The 20312-nt window shown below is 35.8% G+C and overlaps 1 protein-coding gene across 5 annotated transcripts in view; it reads left to right on the top strand.

Moving 5' to 3' along the window:
* LOC134751773 (MAP/microtubule affinity-regulating kinase 3-like) overlaps positions 1-20312 on the top strand; it is a 235325-nt gene that overhangs the window by 45985 nt on the left and 169028 nt on the right. For 4 of the 5 annotated variants that reach the window (XM_063687252.1, XM_063687253.1, XM_063687251.1 and 1 more), the window contains exon 1: positions 2990-3195. The exons of the other annotated variant lie outside the window; for it this stretch is intronic. The gene's annotated coding sequence lies outside the window, so the exon portion shown is untranslated. Of the gene's footprint in view, positions 1-2989; positions 3196-20312 lie in introns of those variants that run through there. 5 annotated transcript variants of the gene reach the window in all.

The raw sequence follows: 20312 nt of genomic DNA, 5'->3' as shown, positions 1-20312 counted from the left end.
GCACGGGTTAACAAATTATACTCCTAAACCTTCCTCAAGAATCACTTTCAAAAAACCATTCAGTAGTTTTGAGTTTATCACGAACATACAGACCTACAGACAGACAGACGCGGCGGGGACTTCGTTTTATAAGGTGTAGTGATAGTTACAATTCTTAATTTTCAAGGAATTGGATTTGGTGAGGAATTTGAAATGACTGTACTCCCGCATTTAACTCCCGCGTTCAACTCCCGCAAAAGGCTCCGCTCATTTTGCATTTTATAAATATTTTATGTAGTAAATATTACATTTAACGTAATGTTAAAAAGTACGTAAAAACCCTCCCTTCATTTTGGAATAAAATTTTATTTGGTACTATGTTATTATAAGTTTTTCTTCTTAAGTACATTCGTGTACTGATCGATCGCTTTGCAAACATTCGAGTTGTTTGAAAGAGTTTATTGATCCGTCAATAACTTTTTCCGATGACCAACTCGCAAACAATTCAGTTATTGTTAATGCTCTTGTAGGGCAGATTAGTTGTGATTGAGTGGTATTTATATTTACCGGTTGATTTGGAACTTACTTAAATATTTTTTTCCGACTGTCAAAGAATGGTGGTGATTTTATTACCCCTGGAATAGAAAACGTCCATAAGTTACATATAACTGCTTACCATGCGATCTGCTTGATAACAAAAGATTTGTGCAGCATTTAGCCATACTTGTAAATTGCAAACGTACAAACTTAGTTTAAAAGATGAATGAAGACCGTTCCAAGTTTCCCTTTTAAAACCTGTCACTTTCATGCCACTTTTCCTCTATAAACTTAGCCTAATTGCAAATGATTAGTTAACAACCAGTTACCTCATACAGTCACACAAACAGCAAGATATGCTTATTTGTAGTGTAATAAGAGCGCGTCACATATATTTGCGGCGTTTGTTGTGTAACATATTATTGCTGGTGACTGTACAAGTAACTTCTTCTACAAATAAAAAAGAATTGTATTGATTGTGGGTATTGATCGTCCTAAACCACATTTTCTAGCACGACCGTGGTATGAACAAATATTACCGTGATTTCAAATAATTAATTAATAAGTACATTCTTCCGCATGTCGGTATTGCGGAAAAAAACCTAATCAGGCTAATCCATAAATAACATATGTATGCACGCGTGTTGTTCCTAACGCCTCCCGAGTCGAACGCTCAAGCCAACCCGTATCAATGCAAGTGCGTTCTGTTATAGGTAGCGTCGGCAGAAGCATTGAGTAAACCCTTACTACTGCGATCACTGCTTCGGTATGATATGCGGCAATATTCCCGCATCTCGGTTCACTTGGTATGACCTTAGTATCTGACTCGCCACCGCTCGCCAACTGATCAGAATGCACGACCAGCGGCTTGCGTCACATGCATACGCTTGCACGTGGGTATTTTTTTGTGTGTCTTTTGTTTTATGCCACTTTACAAACTCGCATTACAAGTTACAAGATTGGCTGCTGTATAAGTTATAAGTTATGCTACATTTGTGAAGTCAATCATATTTTTACTGACCACTAGAATGTAACTTTTTTAGTGATTTGACATATTTTTATAGGATGTAATTATCGCGCTAATATAGTACAAACGTTATTGACTTAAAATCCTCCAAGCGGACTGTTTCATATTAGAAATACCTACTCGAAAAACAAGTACCTGCACGAACTGATGTTTCTAATAAATGTTGTCTGAAGCAAATATTTGATTTAATCTACATTTATTTTTTAGATTCTTTGAAATTTCAATTACATTCCGTACTGTTAGCTTTAATCGTTTTTACAAGAATTCTCGTGTCCTAATTTCAAAAAGGCCATGTTTTCGCCGTAATATCTCATTCCAACCCAGAAGAGACTCCAGTTTCCTACTAATAAATCAAGCTACCTACCTATAACGCCAGAAGCTAACCACATTAGTTTAATTTACGGGCGAGCGAAATTGGGTTACATGCAGTCTCGTCTCACTAAGTGGCTGGGCATAGGTACTAATAATACTAATAACTGCAATTGTACATGTGATTCATGCTAAGATAGTATCTTACAGAAGGCTCAGGTGTAGTGTAGATGTAGGTTGAACCATTCCGCTCCGCTTTGACGCACAGCACGATGTCTTCTGACCGCTGCATGAGCATTACTTTTGTCGCGCGCGGCTTCATGTCAAACACGACTTCAAGTATGCAGTCGCACTCGACTACACAAGTCATGCTAAGCTGTCTGTTCTCTTCTCGCTAGAGATGTAAACTTTGCGCATCATACGTGGCGACTGTTTACAATCTTCCTTATGCTTCAGAGTATGACACCAAAAGCCAAACGTAAAGGCACTGTACACGATAAAACCCTGCTACGCATAATAGATTATGGTAAATCTTTGAAATTAATGTGCATTTTCAAGCAGCACTTTTTTTTGTGTGATTATCAAACTACATAATAGAATTACAAACACAATATAACATAACTAACTAGTGAAACACGCAATATACTTTAGTGATATGTATTATTTTTGATGATTGCAAATATGGCTGCATTATTCTCGTTTTAAATAAATTCAATACGAACATTTAGGCAAATGATGGCATGAGACTATAAGTATCGTGTAGTCGACCAGGCTCTTACAGTCTGTTTTACACCACACAAAGCACGTTCATCGTTTATAGTTTCCTTAACCTACATTGTAACACTAATAACAAGTTGACTGTTAGTTTTTCTGCACGAACGTGAGTACACATCGCGAAACACAGGCACCTTGGGCGACGAACGATACCTTAATCTTTGTTTACCAAATGCTTGAATCAATCCATTCAACCGCTCACACGCATCGTAAATAAATGCAGCATCAAAACATTCGGGCGTGGTCAACATCCACACTTGAGCTCTCTAACCACAATTATAACACACAGCTAAAGGTCTATTAAAGCTAGCCGGAGGTTCTGGTCTCTGCGGCACGGCAGTCCTATAGCGCTCCGCCTAAGCGCTGCACGTGGCTTAACGATTCGAACGATTTGCGAATAACCGCCGAATCAAAATCCACGTGCTCATCGACAGTTTGAAATTCGACCAATCGCGTGAACGGATTTACGTTTTTTTTTCTGTGCAGTGTTGTGCTCTTGATCAGTCTTTGGAATTAAGACTGTATCTTAAGGGTGGTTTTGTGTTGTGCCGTGCTCGGACGTAAGCTTGGTTTGTATTTTTTTGTTGTATTGGAGTCACGTTCTTGAGAAGGTCGGACCGGTTTATTGTGGGAATATTTGCATCGTTAAATCATTGTTTATAAACCACGTTACTATCGTTTTTAGGCCTGACATATTTGTAGTTTAAAAACTACAAACATACCTATGACTGCATAGTAAGTTACCATTAACTTACCATTCATGGTAAGTTATAAAGTTGCTACAGTCTTAAGTCATAGCAGCTGAATCATTTTGTTCACTTATATTTTATGGTTTCCTGTTATTTACCCACCAATAGTCTATCTCTAACTATCTTACTCTCTTACTATCCGCTTTCCCTGTTCCCAGTTTCCCTTTTGTTGAACTTAGCTCGGGGACAAATCAAAATCTTCCAAAAAGTACCAAACTTGAGGAAACTGAAATAACTTTTAGGAATGTTTCAAATGCTTGATTGAGGCTACTAAAACTTGAAAACTTTTGGGTAACTTGTAAAAGGCTTCATTAGACTGAAAACTTTTACTTTCATTGCCATTTTCGGAAGTAATTCGTCCATACTTAATTGTGTTTTATAATGTTAGAAAGGCCTTTAAAATCAGTTACTTAAAATTCATATTTATTAAGTTTTCTAAACAGGTCGCCGCCGATACAAAATAATAATAATACTTAAGTCATATAGCTAAGTTGAAACAGTAGATTTCTTTAAGCTTACCAAACATCCCTTACATTTACATCACACCAACTCTTTTGACCTTTAATTTTAATCTTGCTTAAGGTCCAAGGTGGCACCACTTAACAATATCTACCCGTTTGCATTCTTGATGCAAACATAATGAAATAATGACTCGTAACTTATATTTCTAGTGGGTAAGATTAAGTGTTTTTTTTTCTACATACTTGAATGAATTTAATGGCCAGGTGTACCTTATGTATCAGCTTTAGAACTAGTTTTAGCCTCTCTATACACAAAGCAATGTCTCAATAAAATAAAGTGTCATAACTCATATCCAAAAATACGTAATTTTGGATATGACAGTCGTGTTTATGACACTTATCATTCTCATTCGTCTTCACGTTCTGTCGTTCAGTTTTATTCACAAAATCCAAAGCGATAAACGATATAAGCGCGATCATACTCTCAAAATGTTATGGTTGCGTGTATCACGTTATATCGAAGTGATTAGGTTATCGAGCGGTATTCTAAAGAATCTATTTCATGTCATTAACACGCGATAAATGCCTGCATTACATACCCGTAACTCCCGTAAGATGAGCGGTTATCGCATAAATAGATCTTGAATCTTGATTATGATTTGTTTTTAATAACACCTGTTACTCAATAGGAGGCGTTTGTTGTGAATCAGAATATTAATTTTAATTTTATTCTTAGACTCGTAGGAAGGGCTCGAAGGTACTTCAATTAAGGTCAGCAATCATAAGTATCATAACTTGTCATAATATCGCCGTCATGCATAAAACGTAACTGATGGTTTTAAGTCTTATTGTATGGTCATCAAGCCATGTTAAAATATCCTACACATAACTTTGTCCTCAAAAACATCTCGAAAATTAACATATGTGGTTTTCCGTCACAGAAGGGTCCTTATGCTTCAAGTGAAATAAGGTCCTTTTTATCTGAAATTCCAACAGAAATTCTGATAGAAAGGTCCTTATTGCACTTGAAGCAGAAGGACCCTTCTGTGATGGAAAGCCATATGTAATAGTTAGTTTGAGTCGGGCCCCAACAGCCAAGATTAAAAAAATACGTTAGTCCCATCATTTATGTTATAAGTCTACCTATATAAGCTACATTGGGCTATAGATATGTGCGGCATCGCACGCAAACTGAATTGGCAAGCCGATTGCCCAGTTACGGCTTACGGCGAACCGCAGCCATAATATGACAATGAGGTGCTGAATGAGGTTATGGTAGCTAAGTGACTGTTACTGCTAATTATAAAGCTTATTTAAAGCGTTCATAACTCTTTACGGTTTTAAATAATAATGTGACAGTGAGGCGTCATGGGGATGATGGTAATTATACTAATTATACAGCTGATTTAACGCGTTCATGTTGCTTTCAAAACCCTTGGAAAAGGTTTTATTTTATATTTAAATGATAATGTAGCAGTTGGATGCTCTTACTAAGTGGTTATTGTGCTAAATAATCTAATTATACAGATGGTAGTTTTGCGTTTATAACCTGTGTATATGTTTGTGTTAAAAACTTATTATTACAGGTATAGACTACGTAGTTAATGTATGTTGTGTGTTAAAATGTTACTTGAATTAATTGTTTAATATCACCTCAAATAATCATAATTAATGTCAAGGTTATGCATTTGGAATGTGGAATAGGTTAAATTCCGTTTTTGCATGAAACAAATAAAATATTTGTGCTAACATAATATTGCGTGTCATGTTGACTATAATTGTTTTCTACTTCATTTCATATTTTCATCTAACTACAATCTGTAACTGCCGCGCTAAGCATAAGAGCAGTAGGTAACTCATTTTGAAATGTCATTCAATTGTATACTTAGTACTTGCACGATATGTTCTATAATTGAAAGAGATTTCAAAATGAGTTACTGCTCTTATGCTTAGCGCGGCAAATACTTATGAATCTTATGATGCGTTAAATTGCACACTTATCCGTTCAAAGATTTTTTGCAACATTTTTCATTGAACCGTTTATTAAGTTACATTACATCAACATTTTCCTCCTTGCATTTTGTTCGTAGTTGACATTACATTGTCAAGTCCGCATATTTCCCAATTCCTTTATAAACCTCGTATCTGCTTTATGACGTGATGTCGAAAAGAGAACTCTGCAATACTTATTAAGTTATCATTTTTATTCTCATAGGCGAGTAAAATATGAGGCCAATAAAGAAAGCGGACGTTATTTTACTCGAATTATTCATTAGTATGCGTTATTAATACTGCAAGCGTGTGGCGTGTGTGGAATCGTCGGTCGAAACCTTTTCCATGTATCTTTTCAGGGTGTGACACTTTTTAGCTTACAATACCAAAATAGCTCTAAATACACCTGAATAGAGTTCAAACATCACTAAAAAAATAAATTAACATCATCTTTTATATACCTATGCGTTTTCGGTCTTATGACGACGTAATAAAGTTAAATTCAGTGTGCTGCGTAAGGCTACGTGACATATCGTACCGATCATCTGTGGTAAATATATTATAGCCTTTTATTTTTGGCATCGTGATTGATTGTACACAACGTATTTAATAAGGAAACATTATTTTATAAAAAAGAAATTCATTCAAAGATTTTTTAAATTCGCTTGTCTCGCCCGGGAATCGACGCGACTAAAAATTCCAAAAAATAAACACCTTATTTTATTCGACTAGTCAATACACTTAATGTTAATGATAACATTTCTTCAAGAAACATTAGGTCTTACACTCGCCTGTCATACAAAATATTTATAAAATCGAATATTTAGTACTCAAGAATATTTTTAGACAAGCGATTGAAAAAATAAAATGCAAAATCTTTGAATAAAGTTTTGTTTCTTTTTAAAAATAAAAGATTGTTTCCTTTAAGTAAAATGAGCTAACTTAAGGTTTTAAGGCACTTTTCCTCCAGGGCCCATTATTTTTTTCCACCCTGTCGAATACAGATTAATGTTGTTTAAATTTTCGGACTTTACCCAAAAGGCTCGGGTAATACTAGTTGTACCAGGGTAAACTTGAGTTTAATTCACCTTCTAACATTATCCGTAACATATATATACATATGATGAATATTCCTATATTGAACCTTACTGCTTACTGTAGTAAAGGTACTTCAGTCAATCAAACGCAGTAATTTTCTTTTATTACGTCTGACATTCCTAACGGACTTGGTATATATGTAACATGATATCCTTTAGTCTTACCCACTAATACTTGGTGCAATTACAATGGCACGAGTTATATTTATCCGTATTGTGATTTGTCAATTAGAATTCAAACAACGTGGCGGACACTTGAGTCTGTGTGGGACGCAATTATATTTAATGACTCCAGAATACGTATTTAAGCAGATATGACAGTTCATCATTACTTGTATTATCGTAAGTTCGTAGGGATTGTAACTCACAGGAGCATATTTCATCAAGCTGACTATTGACACCCTGACACTGTCAATTTTCTGTACATTCCCGGGTCGATAATCAAGGATAGTATAGTACTCATAGTACGTTGCGCCAATACATGTTTAATTACGGGATACGTAAGACGTTTGTTACTTGACAAACGTTTCTTAATTACTCTCACCAAACAGAAAACTAACTACTTTATGCTATGCAGTCCAAAATAATTCTCTATACTTAGTACCAGCTATCGATAAGAAGCTTTCGTAGGGAAATAAAGGTATACTCTTCTGTTTAAAACCTGTCTACTTTATCCACCCCATTTGATATACAATATTTACTAAGTTCCAACGCAAATGCAAACAAAACAGTACAAACTTCATTGTTTCGCTCGTAAATTAGACATTGATGGACTTGCACGTATTTAAACAGTTTGCAACTGTCAACACTTTGAGAGGGAAGCAACTGGAGTATTGGAGCGAGACTTTCGCAGACAGTCGTGTCAAACTGTCACTTTGAAAGCGGCCATTGTGCACGTGTCTTGGGTAAATACTAAGTATAAAACAAGTCTTGTTTTACCGGAATACGGCGAAGCGAAAGGTTTATGATTTTGACCGGTATGTTTATTAAATTTGTTCCCTAATAACAGTCATAACTTCTAAAATTCGTATAGTGGATATGGTCACTGGACTTGATAAACTACTATATATTTTGGTATAAGACTTGAAGTATATATATTGTATTTATAATTTCTTTATGGTGTATGTTATTTATCAATACGATCAAACTTTTTTTATTAAACCATCTGTATGTGTATCTACCTGTGTAGGGTATATGACTGCTATATGCTTTTTGGAATTCAATCTATTAGTTCGTGACTGCAATATATTAAAAAATATATACTGTACGCTTTAAAAGTTGCATTAAGATATTACCTTATCAAGAAAAATACATGTTTGCACTTCCTGTGGTCTAAGTCTAACTAGTCCCCTCCCCTCCCTTTAGCCACTCGCCATTTCTTGAGGCTTTCAACGAATAAATTATAAAACTAGGGAAATGTATTTAAATACATTACTTCTCCATTTTCTCGTCGCATTTTTCCTTAGAAAATAATTACAATGTCAATTGGGAATCCCTAGTTATTACTGTGTACTTGTGTTCAATATTTTATACAGAGCGAGTTAATATGTCCAGCTTACAATCTATTGTAACTACCATTAAAACAGCGTATTCGTCATACTCGTATTATATATACCCCGAGGAGATGACATGTGCATCCTTGACAAAATATCAGGAACTCATAAAAACAAATATATATGGTAAATATGGACCATGTTAGTTCCAAATCCTATACAGCTTAGAATTTGTCGACAATATTTTCTCTAAAGCACTTTATAAAGCTTCCCTCTTTACCTCGGCATTTTTCTTTTTACAAGCATCACTCCATCACTGTCGGCTCCTAGATAACCTTAAAGTATTGTCCCCACTCCTAAATTTAGATATAGGTCACTATCAGATTGCATCATGATTCCGGTCAAGGTGAGGAGGGTCGCTGGAGTCCAGATCTGCATACGTTGCATAAACATGTGGCGGCGTTTACTATTTGATGAGGTGACAGTTGACTTTACAAAAAAAAATTAATAAGGAGTTATAATAGGATATAATCCGTTTTCATAGTTTTATTTCATGAGTAACTATCGCGGTAACCGAAGATAATATTATGAGTTATAATAGTTTTACATACAAGATATACACAGTGGTACTACGTAAACGAAATTAATAACAAGCTTAAATCTAAAATAGGCCCTTGAGGCATTGTACCAAGGATGCTGGCGGCATTTCCCCGCTGTATCGCAATGCTGATACGTTGCGCGAGGAAGCCACCAGCTCTTCGGTCACCAGTTACGTCAACCAGACGCTTCGCGATTTCTTGCCATCGGATTATGTCATAGTTTTATACGTGGTGTTTTATCAACCCTAAGCCATGCTCGGCTTTTTATGAGACCTTGACATCGATTATCATCAGGAGATACGTCTGCTCGTTTGCCTCCTATATCATAAAAAAAACCGGCCAAGTGCAAGTTCGGACTCGCGCACGAAGGGTTCCGTACGGCAAATAAATCACGTTTGTTGTACTTAAATGTTTATTGTATTCTTTTAGTATTTGTTGTTATAGCGGCAACAGAAATACATCATCTGTGACAAGCTACAAGCTTCTGAGAAACGGGCCCCTGATGGCGACTGTGCTTATATATTCAAATGTACGTTGTTGGCTGAAAATGCAACCGCTAATCCGCTATATCGCGTTACCCAAGAGCGGGGAATGTTTGCGTTGGTATGCTGAAATACGGCCATCTTGACATTTTCCGTTGTCGATGCATATTTTAACCTTGCATTTTTCATAACCTTTCTCATTTATATTAGTTTGCTTATGGCCAGTTATAGCTATCTAAAGCGAGTAGCGTGTTTCGAGAATGATATGAAAATGAATTAATCGAATTCGAACGTCGCCTACTCTGCCGAAAAACAAACGTGACGATATATATATATATATATATATATATATATATATCGTTATTGCGCATGTAAAATCCGCTATGTTATCTGTTAACTTTTGAGAAACAAAAAGCTTATGCGTTACTATATATTTGGCCACTTTGACTGTCATCTATTTTATTCTGACTCCTAAAGAACAACTTTGTTACACAGTAAGCGGTTACCGAATTTTAAACGAAAACCGACCGAATACGTTACACAGCCTCAGTAATTAAGTTTCGTATCTCCTCCTAGTTAATCTTTGAGTTAAATGAACCAGCTGCTATGTAAATGTACCATGTATATTCATGTCTTAATATACCTATGTTTATCTGTATCTATATCTGGTAAACAGTGTAAATGAGTGTAATCGAGGAAGTTTCCATCGTGATGTGCAACTTAGCAACGTTTGAGAAGTAAATTAGCAATTGTTTTATTTATGTCCTCCATTTAGAAGAGCTGTTTGTAGGTTTTACTTATAGTTGCGCGTGTCTATAAATACGTGTAGGTGTTAAGTATACAAGCATTTTCTCTTATGTAAACTGATAGATTATTATCTGTCTTGTCACGCGAGTATTATCAGTCGCTTGTTAACAAAAAAATATTTATATTTTATTTAAAAAAAAACTGTATTGTTTCAAATGCCGGTGGAACATAAGAAAAACTTGACTGAATTATTAAGAAACAGCTACCTCCTAAGGTGCTAAGGTGAATGCCAGCTGAATGGCAAGGGAAGCTTAAAACGATAATTGGGGGCTGCCTATGTCCAGTAGACCCAGTAGTCGGCATCTTTTAGCTGATATGAAAATTATATAGTTTTTCTTGATTTTTTGGTTGTTTTCCATATACCTACCTCTCTGCTCCCATACATCATTTTCATATTTATATTCGTATTGTATTTGTATTTTCGTATGTGGTTTTTTATTTGCAACATTCTGGCCTTGTTTATATGCCGAATTTCGTTAAATTACTGTCCTAATTTGTGCCGCTTTTCTGTTGAGAGGCTTCATCTATAATTCAGGTAGGGCAATGCAGGTACTTAACACGTACGTGTAGTTATTTTTATGATACTCCTAAGCATCATCAGTATCTATACGGCATTTTATTTTTATTTGCGGTGATAACCACGAGTACAGCCAGCAATAAATACAGGAACAAAAGATACGCCATACATCCTGAAAGTCTGATCCCAGCTCGCCCGATAAAACTTGCCCAGGGAATGTTTAAACCCCTACGTCTCTGGAGCGATGCTTTATATATATTACGTGCTTTACGGAACATCATGCTGTTGTTTACTACATGCATTTGACTTTTTTTTTGCTATAACTTCTGGTGATAATTGGAAATCCGCTTATTGAGTAAATTAAAGCAGTGGGCAATTTTATTTTTGACCGCGAGACCGCGTGCTCTATTCCCGTTGACCTGACTAACTACCATTAGCTTTCGCGTTAAACTTGTGAAATAAGCAAAACAAACAACTTGTGAAATAAGCGTTGCATTGCGTTAATATTTCCAATATTATCAACTCGATGCCCCAAATGGATGATCAAATGTCTTTCTTATCCCCTCGTTAAGATCTGCCGGTGGGAGTTAGATTCGATTACTTTTATACCCCGCTCATGACGAGGTTTTGTTACAATCATTATAAGAAAAGTACTTTAACAAAATTCCTTATGAAAATATGGGCGTAGGTAGGTACAAACAAGATGATACATATTTAAGCCTTAAATTTAATTTTTTATTAAGAAATCGTTGTGCGAAAGACTGCTTTATTTCTCTGATTTTCTAGAAAAATGCCTAAATTGTAGTGATTTAGATAAGTAACATAAAATTGTGTGATGAGAATACGGGTATTACGGGTGCGTGCCGTGCGTGGTGCGTTGTGCCGAATACATGGCTTAGGTTTTTCTTGCAAAAATATAGAACTTATATTTTTGGTAATACAATGTATTTTTCATTTCTCATGCTCTGAAAGAGGGTCATTGTTGTTCTAAAAGGTGCGCAGAAAATGATACATGTCTGCACTAGAGCATTTTACGTTCGAAGTACGACTTTTTTAATTTTTTTACGATACGCAATTGAAATTTGAGTTTAAATGGATTTGTAATAAATTTTTCATTTTGATATTTGACTCTCCATTCCATAAATAACGATACTTTTGTCTGAATAGTTAATTGAAAGTACCCTCAAGAAATACTATAAAAATGTATACTTAGTCATGTTTTAAAAAAAATACATGCATTTTACTTTCCTCGTATTCGAAATGAAAAGTAGAGTGTTTAACTCGGGTGAAAGGCATCATTTCTGCCTCGGACTATTGGCGCTCTCACTGCGTTCGAGTGCCAAAATACCTCGGCAGAGATGAGTGCCTTTCGTCCCTTGGTTAACAATCTACTATTAGAATTTAGAAATGTTAAAGCGTGCGCATTACACAAAACTGGAGTTTCAAACGTCCAAATGCTACTGTGACCGCTTACCTTGGCCATGATTTAATGGCACTATTAGCGACAAGAATTGTCTAAACGACCAAACCATCAATTATTAGTTTTTGCACGCTCTCCTCCGTCATCGTATTATACTATTACGTCATTCGCACGATGGAAAATAACAGTAGTTTCAGATATACAGCAGAAGTGCTGTGCTTTGCCTTCTTAAATATTACTTTATATTGCATTTATTGGTAACATTATTGAGCACATACCCTGGTTAAGATATTATAAAATTATTCCTTCACAATATAAATTCGCTGATTATTAGCAACACGCCCAACTGACCGATTGTGAACCTTAAGATTTTGCAACGAGGTTTAAGATGGACGATGGTATAAAATTAAATTCTCATTTAGAACATGTAATAGTGCGTGTTGACAAGATACTTTAGTTTCGAATCTACACGCGCACTTTTAGCTATTACTAATTAGTATAGTTTTCTAATTACTTATAGCTGGGGAGCCGGCGATGCTAAATGTGCAGTTACTCGAGCGTCGTAGAGACCTATTGGAATGGAAAGATTAGATGATAAGAAGAAAAAAAGGTTAAGTATATAAAGTTTTCTTTTCCAGCGAGCAGGAAGGCGTCTACAGATTTTTTTTTTAAATTTCGGGGTGTTGGTGGAGAGTTAAAAAAATCGTTAAGTAGATTGTGGATTTGGTCGTTTTGGTTCAAGTTAGTGCTATAATTTTTCTATAACTGAATATGACACTTATTTGTACGCATTTCCTTAATCTGATGACCAGTGACCACTTCAACGCCCGATTTTCACATTGTAACCGTCAGATTAAGGAAATACGTACAAATAATTGTCACATTTAGTAATTGCACAATTATAGCATTAATTTGGACTAAAATGACCAAATCCGCAATCTGCTTTACGATTTGTTGAACCCCCTACCAATCTCCTACCAACCAACTGCTCAACATAGGCGGCTAAAATTGGTTAAGGTAGACTCCACGGGGTACCAAGATATCACTGATATCTTAATCTGACGCGCTCGAGTAACTACAAAAATCCTCTCGTCGGCTCCGCAACCATTATGTATTAGTCGTGTTATTGTTTCTATGTAAAAACATAGTTAGGGAAGAGCGGTGTCTCCCGACACAGGCATTCTTATGCTTACTGGGCGGCTCCATCCCTTTAAATCATTATATATTGCTAATTTATTAAATAAAGAATTTTTGTATTTTTGTATTTGTATTATTATTAATGTTAGAATTACAATCTTATTTTACTGGTTTTCCTATCAGTTAATTCTACTTGTTTTGTTGCGGTACATTTCACATCACATGTTATAATATTAGTGTGATATAATAACTTTTTACGTTACTGCTGGAATAGCTTTTTTGCTCTCAGATTCAATCAGTCTTCTATTTCTCCACGTTGAGAGCTCGAGGGAGAGGAGTGTTAGGGTCGGCAACGCCCATGTAACTCCTCTGGAGTTGCAGGCGTACATAGGCTACGGAGACTGCTTAACATCAGGCGGGCCGTATGCTTGTTTGCCACCGACGTAGTATAAAAAAAAACACCCGACACTCAATTTTCTGTACAATTCTGTGTCGACAAGCAAGGACAGTATTTAACGTCTACGCATATTTACTTGATCTTGGTGAACCAGCAATGTACGGCGGATTGTCACTTCAAGTGACAATTGTTACAATGGTGAAACCGGGGCTCCAGTGAGAAGTTAATACACGGACTTGAGTACTTGGTTTTACAGAGACCCTGGTCTGCTGTAAGACTGTTTCCTTGATGCGAGCATGCCAGCACGCCCTTTTGTGAGCGATGGTCGGATTTGCCGACTGATTGAACGCCTAATTTGGGTTCTCTTTTAAATATTCACCGACCACTGAACGCGGAGCGTGATTATTTGAATTCTTTGGTCGAGACCTTGTCATTCTTTAAAGTATGGACGCTGTGAGATGTAGGCCTCCTGAATCCCAATGGTTGAAAATGAATTGACAAAAAAAATCTATATGATTTATGATCCTGCAAAATTTGACGACAGTCAGTTGAGAAATGCCACCTATAGAGCAGAAGCTGGGAAGCCGGACATACGGAAGCATTTTTGCCCAAGCAAACGGTTTTTCAATTTTTGCCCAAGCAAATAGTGACTGCATTTTTATTTCTGTTGATTCGAAGAGACATAGGTTAGGATAGGGGTCGGCAAACAATTGAAGAAAAGAGCCAACCGCAGTAAAAATAATCAGTTGTAGGAATCTCAAAGAGACATAGAACTTGATTTGAATCTAAATCCTTTACTTAACACAGTTAACAGACTATTCGTTAAATGTTGCTATTAGTACATACACGTGGGCAGGGAACATACAGTGATGTCAATGGTGTTGTTGACCGGAAAACAATTAAGCTTTAATAATTAATTAATTACACTTGGCACCCGCGCTTTATCAGTAATTTGCAACTGAATAGCGTCATTCATGCTTTTGTCCAGACCACGTTTTAATGTGTAAAAGGAGAAAATGAAATAAACATGATATTGTAATATTTGCATTTAAACAGTCTCTTAACATCGCTTTATGTATAAAGTATAGTTTACTGTGGTGAGATATGATCATTAATTAAAATTCTTGGTGTTGTACTTAGGTCAAAATCCAAATTCAACCTAGCGATTTGTATATACCAAATCTTGTAACCATTTTGTAGGTTCGCTAGTTGGAATCTTCAACTATTAGCTACAATCCTAAACTTCACGACATTTAGCGTATGCAGTCGTGATTCACGACTACATGTTTTTTTTCTTCTGGTATTAGCAATAAAACATTTTTTATTTTAACAAGTTTGAGAACAAATCAAATTATTATTATTATTATTTTAATATTTTGATTTGTGTTTTTTTAAAGTAGTCACACTACTATATATAAATTAAAAACTGTAGCCTAGGGGTTCATGGCGTTAGCCGCGATAGCTAAAGACGCCGGTTCGAATCCGGCCTTCACCACTGGAGGGCTTCGTCACTTTTTCTTTAATATATGCTGTTACAGTTTTTAATTTTTTATTTTATTTTATTTTATTTATTTTGTATATATACCCTGTATAACTGTATTTGCATGTACATGTACTTAACGCAAATAAATCATAATCTGAATCTGAATCATCGTTAGAACATTCATACGATTCATGAAACTCGAAACTAAAGCACATTCACATCCATAAATTAAACCCAGCCCCATTGTAATACGGCCTATTTTACAATGACATGACGTGAATGGAGCAAGCGAGAATAGTAGGCAGGGAAATGTTCATTCAGTCAGTTACACGTTTGTTTCGAGCCTTTATACCTAATACAGGATTGTGAGCGCTTTCAGCTGTTTCAGAATAGAATTCCGTTACAAAGTGCCGTAGTGTAGGGAGGAAAGTAAGGTATACTCAAAACTTCTTCTTCTTCGTCGTTCCCTCATGACTGAGGATCGTGGCCAGCAACGATATCCCTCCATTTAACGCGATCAAGGGCTATGTGGGCTGCCCTCTGCACGGAACCACATGCTTGTTTACTCAAAACTTAAAATTATAGAAAATCGGAGTCACTTCGAAAGTTCGAATACGGCCACTTGGGTACCAAAACTTCTCTAATCAAGAATTGCGAATGGTCTTAACTGCTAACTGCTAGGTCAATCGGACATAATGTGTATTCAATTCAATTCAATTCAATTATTTATTCATAAAATTTTACATTTTATACGTCTGTCGGTTTACGATTACACATTACATTACATATTAAATGTAAATAATTTATAGGTATTAACATTTATTAGTAGTGTTTACTAGCGTAGCAATAAGCTTACACTCGTGTAGTGTAGTAGTTTTAACTAAACATCGAGCTTTTCTTGTCGTGGCGCGTCCGTAATAAAAAAATACATTAGCATTAAAAAAATCTTCTAAACCAAAAATTGTTATACTTATTATTATGGTTTATTATTGGTTTGTACTGTAGTTAAAATATTAGTTCTTATGTAAGCAATGAATCATCGTAAATAATACAATTGTCACTGTCCATTTTCGTACCTACTGATGGCCTTTGATTCACACTTCACACCCACGTTGTCTCTTCACAGAAACCTTCATGACCAGCACTTGGGACTGATTGTTAATGAAACATGAATCTTTTATTATTGTAATTGGGTTACAAATCGAAGACTAAACGTTTAATGTTTGATTTTTATTTGGGTTTGCTAAGTACAAGGTACAAGTTTGGAGTACAAGATAAATATTAAAACAGGAGAGTGACTTGAAACTCTTGAAGATTGAGATTGAAGATTAGCACATTATGTACAGGAACACAACTTACTTTAATGGATAGGTCCACTCAGGCCTTATATCTAGTTCCAGTTTCAAGTCTTTCAATACACTTATTTATTCTAATAGTATCAAAAATAAACATATGTAACCTACAATCATTGTTTATTTTGATGCACACGATTCACACGAATTATGCCACACAATTAAAGCAAAAGACACTGTGATAGTATTACTCGTAGCGTGCGTTTATAACGAATTACAATCTACATCACAATTGTACATTTTAAAAACAACTTTGCCACAATATTATTAAGTTCATATTCCAATATCATCCGAAAATGTAAATTCAGTCAGCAAGTACAAATGTCAGGTGTATTAATACAACTAGTACCGGTTTCGAGACAGGCAGCTGTCTTACCGAGACTCGGCGATAATTTGCAAAAGACCAATATATCTGACTTCTGATTACGTATAGTTGTTACTTATATTGAGGTCTAGATTTAGCTGGTTAGTATTTAGAATACGCTATTATTATTATCGCGAAAGGGTAAAGATCAATGGAAAATGTGGTTCGTGTTTTCATTGCTTCCTACTTTGAATGCTATTGCGAATTCTTTCTTTGTTATTGAGAAAATTCCAATGTTTTGGTTAAGTTTGAAAAAGAAAGTTGATGTTGTATTCGTATTGCGTAACACGTAGTATTTGTAAATCTGTATTTTTAGCAGATGTAAATGTGTAGTAGGTAAGTTTACATTGTAGGTAGGTAGGTATCTTCAACGATGAAAGAACGTGATACAAACAAAATTTTCCTTTGCTTTGACGACGGAGCAGCCCTACCTAGGCCTAGAACCCATTGCTAGAACGTGTATTGCTGTCTCTTTATATGTTTCTCTTTTTGGATTCTGAATTTACTGTAGTTTGCTGTTAAAGCCTTAGCTAAATGTAGGTTTTATGATTTTAAATAAACCTTAGTTCGAAAAGAAAGTTTCACTGCTCGGGAAAACAAGAGATGCTCGGAAAAACTTTTACAGTACATATGGTGCTACTTTCTCGCACTAGTGCGTAAAAGAGCACTTTTCGTGCATATGTCGATAGTTTAAAGGGCCATATGTACTGTAAAACGTTGTACGATACACGTGCGAATAGGTAATTCGCAACTCGTGTCGATTTTTCCCTTTTCCCTGCGGTCGTGTTTTAATTTATCGCCACTCGTTTCGAATTTCCTCTTTTCCGCGCTTGTATCGTAAATAACTATTATTAACCTTTGAAATAACATAAACCAGGACCAAAGTAATGTCTGCTTTGACTTCCAGATAATACTTCGGCTTTTTGTCTAAGCCTCCTACCGACAGCTTAGCGTTATTCACCTGAACGGATCTGAGGCCGTACCACGAATATCTAAAATATGTACTTCTCTGTCACTCGAACATGCAAGAGCGATAGAGACATATAACGAAAATTTGATTTGCGATGTTCGATATTAGGCCTTCTTATGTTAGTATAGTCAGGGACTCCTCAAGGTCGCTATTTATACCGGTTTACTCACCTGTCCCTTTTTTGTGTCACGTTGAGGCAGGACTAGTTTAGTTTGCTAGCGTGTTTGAGTTTTCATTGTAACAATTATTACATGTTAAAAAACACTGCCTTTAGTAAAAGCTTGAGTTCGTAGTTGATCGCATTTACTCATAGCAAATATGGCATTTTTTAAAAGCGACATATGCTTAAGTGATTAATCAAGTAACCGAAACTGCTTTCAGACATTTGTATCTACCAAATGTAATTTAAACTTATTTGTCTGTTTATTATATTAAATTTAATATTTGTTTATTTTAATGGTTAAAATTTAAAGGCCATCGAGTGGCATAATTCAAGCTGCTATCACAGCCATAGCAAACTGTTTATGGCTTAAATAACAAAACCACATCTTTGCAAAACAACAAACAGGCTAGCACACATCCACACGTCATTAACCACCGGAGTTATAACATTAGACACGCCACTCGGACTCTAGATAAGTGTCAAACCGTTTCTTGGAATCGGCGGATGGCTCATTAAGGTAATTACCTAGAGACCTACCGCCTAAGGCTACACTACACCTGGGCTTATGCAACGGAGGAAAACCATTTCGAAGGTGTACATGTACATATTTCCCGTCAGGCCGTTCTGTTACGTTCATGCAAGACCTATTTAAATAAAATAAATAAATAAATAAATAAATATTATAGGACATTCTTACACAGATTGACCAAGTCCCACGGTAAGCCCAAGGAGGCTTGTGTTATGGGTACTCAGACAACGATATATATAATATATAAATACTTCAATACATAGAAAACACCCATGACTCGGGAACAAATATCTGTGCTCATCACACAAATAAATGCCCTTACCGGGATTCGAACCCAGGACCATCGGCTTCACAGGCAGGGTAACTACCCACTAGGCCAGACCGGTCGTCAAAATATCGTATAATAATAATCGTATTTGTGTTGTTTCCTTTTTTTATTACCCTCGAACGGAGACTGTATATGCATTTAGGGAGAGAGGCTGTTTGCTTGTATGTTTGTGCATATAAATCAATGTTCCCATTTATCTCTTCGTAACGGCTTGGTCTTGTTTTCATTCATGGATTTCAAATATCGTTGTACTTAGCACGATTTTATAAATGGGAAAGAACATATTTTTGTACGCGATGTCAAATGTTGTCACATCGGGTATCTGGAGTGGAGACGGTTGCTAAATAATTGGTTTTAGGAACAACCATACAATAAAATCTCAAATTGGAATACCAAAATCTATTTTTGGTATTCCAATCTACTTTATTATAACAGTAGCATCATGCTTCCAACTCCTACACAACTAACATTTGCAATTACGCTAATTTGCGAGCACAAATGAAACACTTTAAGGTCTGACCCTTGTCTAATTAGGAATCGGGGGACGTTGACAGAGAACACTGTGTGGATTTTTATGCTTCAGGAATTCATCTGTTTGGAAAAAAATAAGCCAATTGACTAAATAAAATTAAAAAAAAAAAGTGAAATATGGGTCACGTAGTATGGAGTATGGACATGTTCAGTAACCCAATTTGTCGCAAATTACTTGAGCAAGGTTATCCGCAATGCTTAAGATTTTAACGATGTGAATAATAAAAGGCTAGTATAGTTTAATGAATTATAGGGTGAAGCTGTTTAAAAACAATTTAAATCGGGCCCTTTGTTGTAAGCAGGAATTTTAAATATTCTCGTAAATGCTTTACATTTTGCTAACCCTCTGAAATTATGAAGCGGTCTCAGTTTAACAACGGAAATTCCAAACGGTCTTCCGTTTTAATCAACATATTAAACATTTTATACAACTTTTTTAATATTAAACAGCCAGATATTGAGCTTCCTAGAGCTAACACGGATCATATTGAAAAATAAACGGCTGGGTTAGTCTGGAGTCCAGACAGTTTGGTACAACTATTAGAGGGTGGAAGGAAAGGTTTCCATTACTTTAAAGTGCTCCAGACAATTGAAAAGTATCGAGATTTTACACACACGTATGTATGTATGCATGTATTTTATATCCCTGTCTGATATTACCTCTTCAGTCTTCACGCATAAACCCGTGAACCGATTTAGATAAAATTTGATAGGTACACTATCTATGGAAAAATTTAAGTTCCTGGGACGGACATGTTTATTACGGAAATCATTCATCTTCGCCTTCGATGTTGCGGGCAGAATCTTATTTAATA

Source organism: Cydia strobilella, chromosome 23, assembly GCF_947568885.1.
Source record: "Cydia strobilella chromosome 23, ilCydStro3.1, whole genome shotgun sequence".
Lineage (NCBI taxonomy): Eukaryota > Metazoa > Arthropoda > Insecta > Lepidoptera > Tortricidae > Cydia > Cydia strobilella.
The sequence above is the reverse complement of the archived record's forward strand: the minus strand, read 5'-3'. Positions and strand labels throughout refer to the sequence as shown.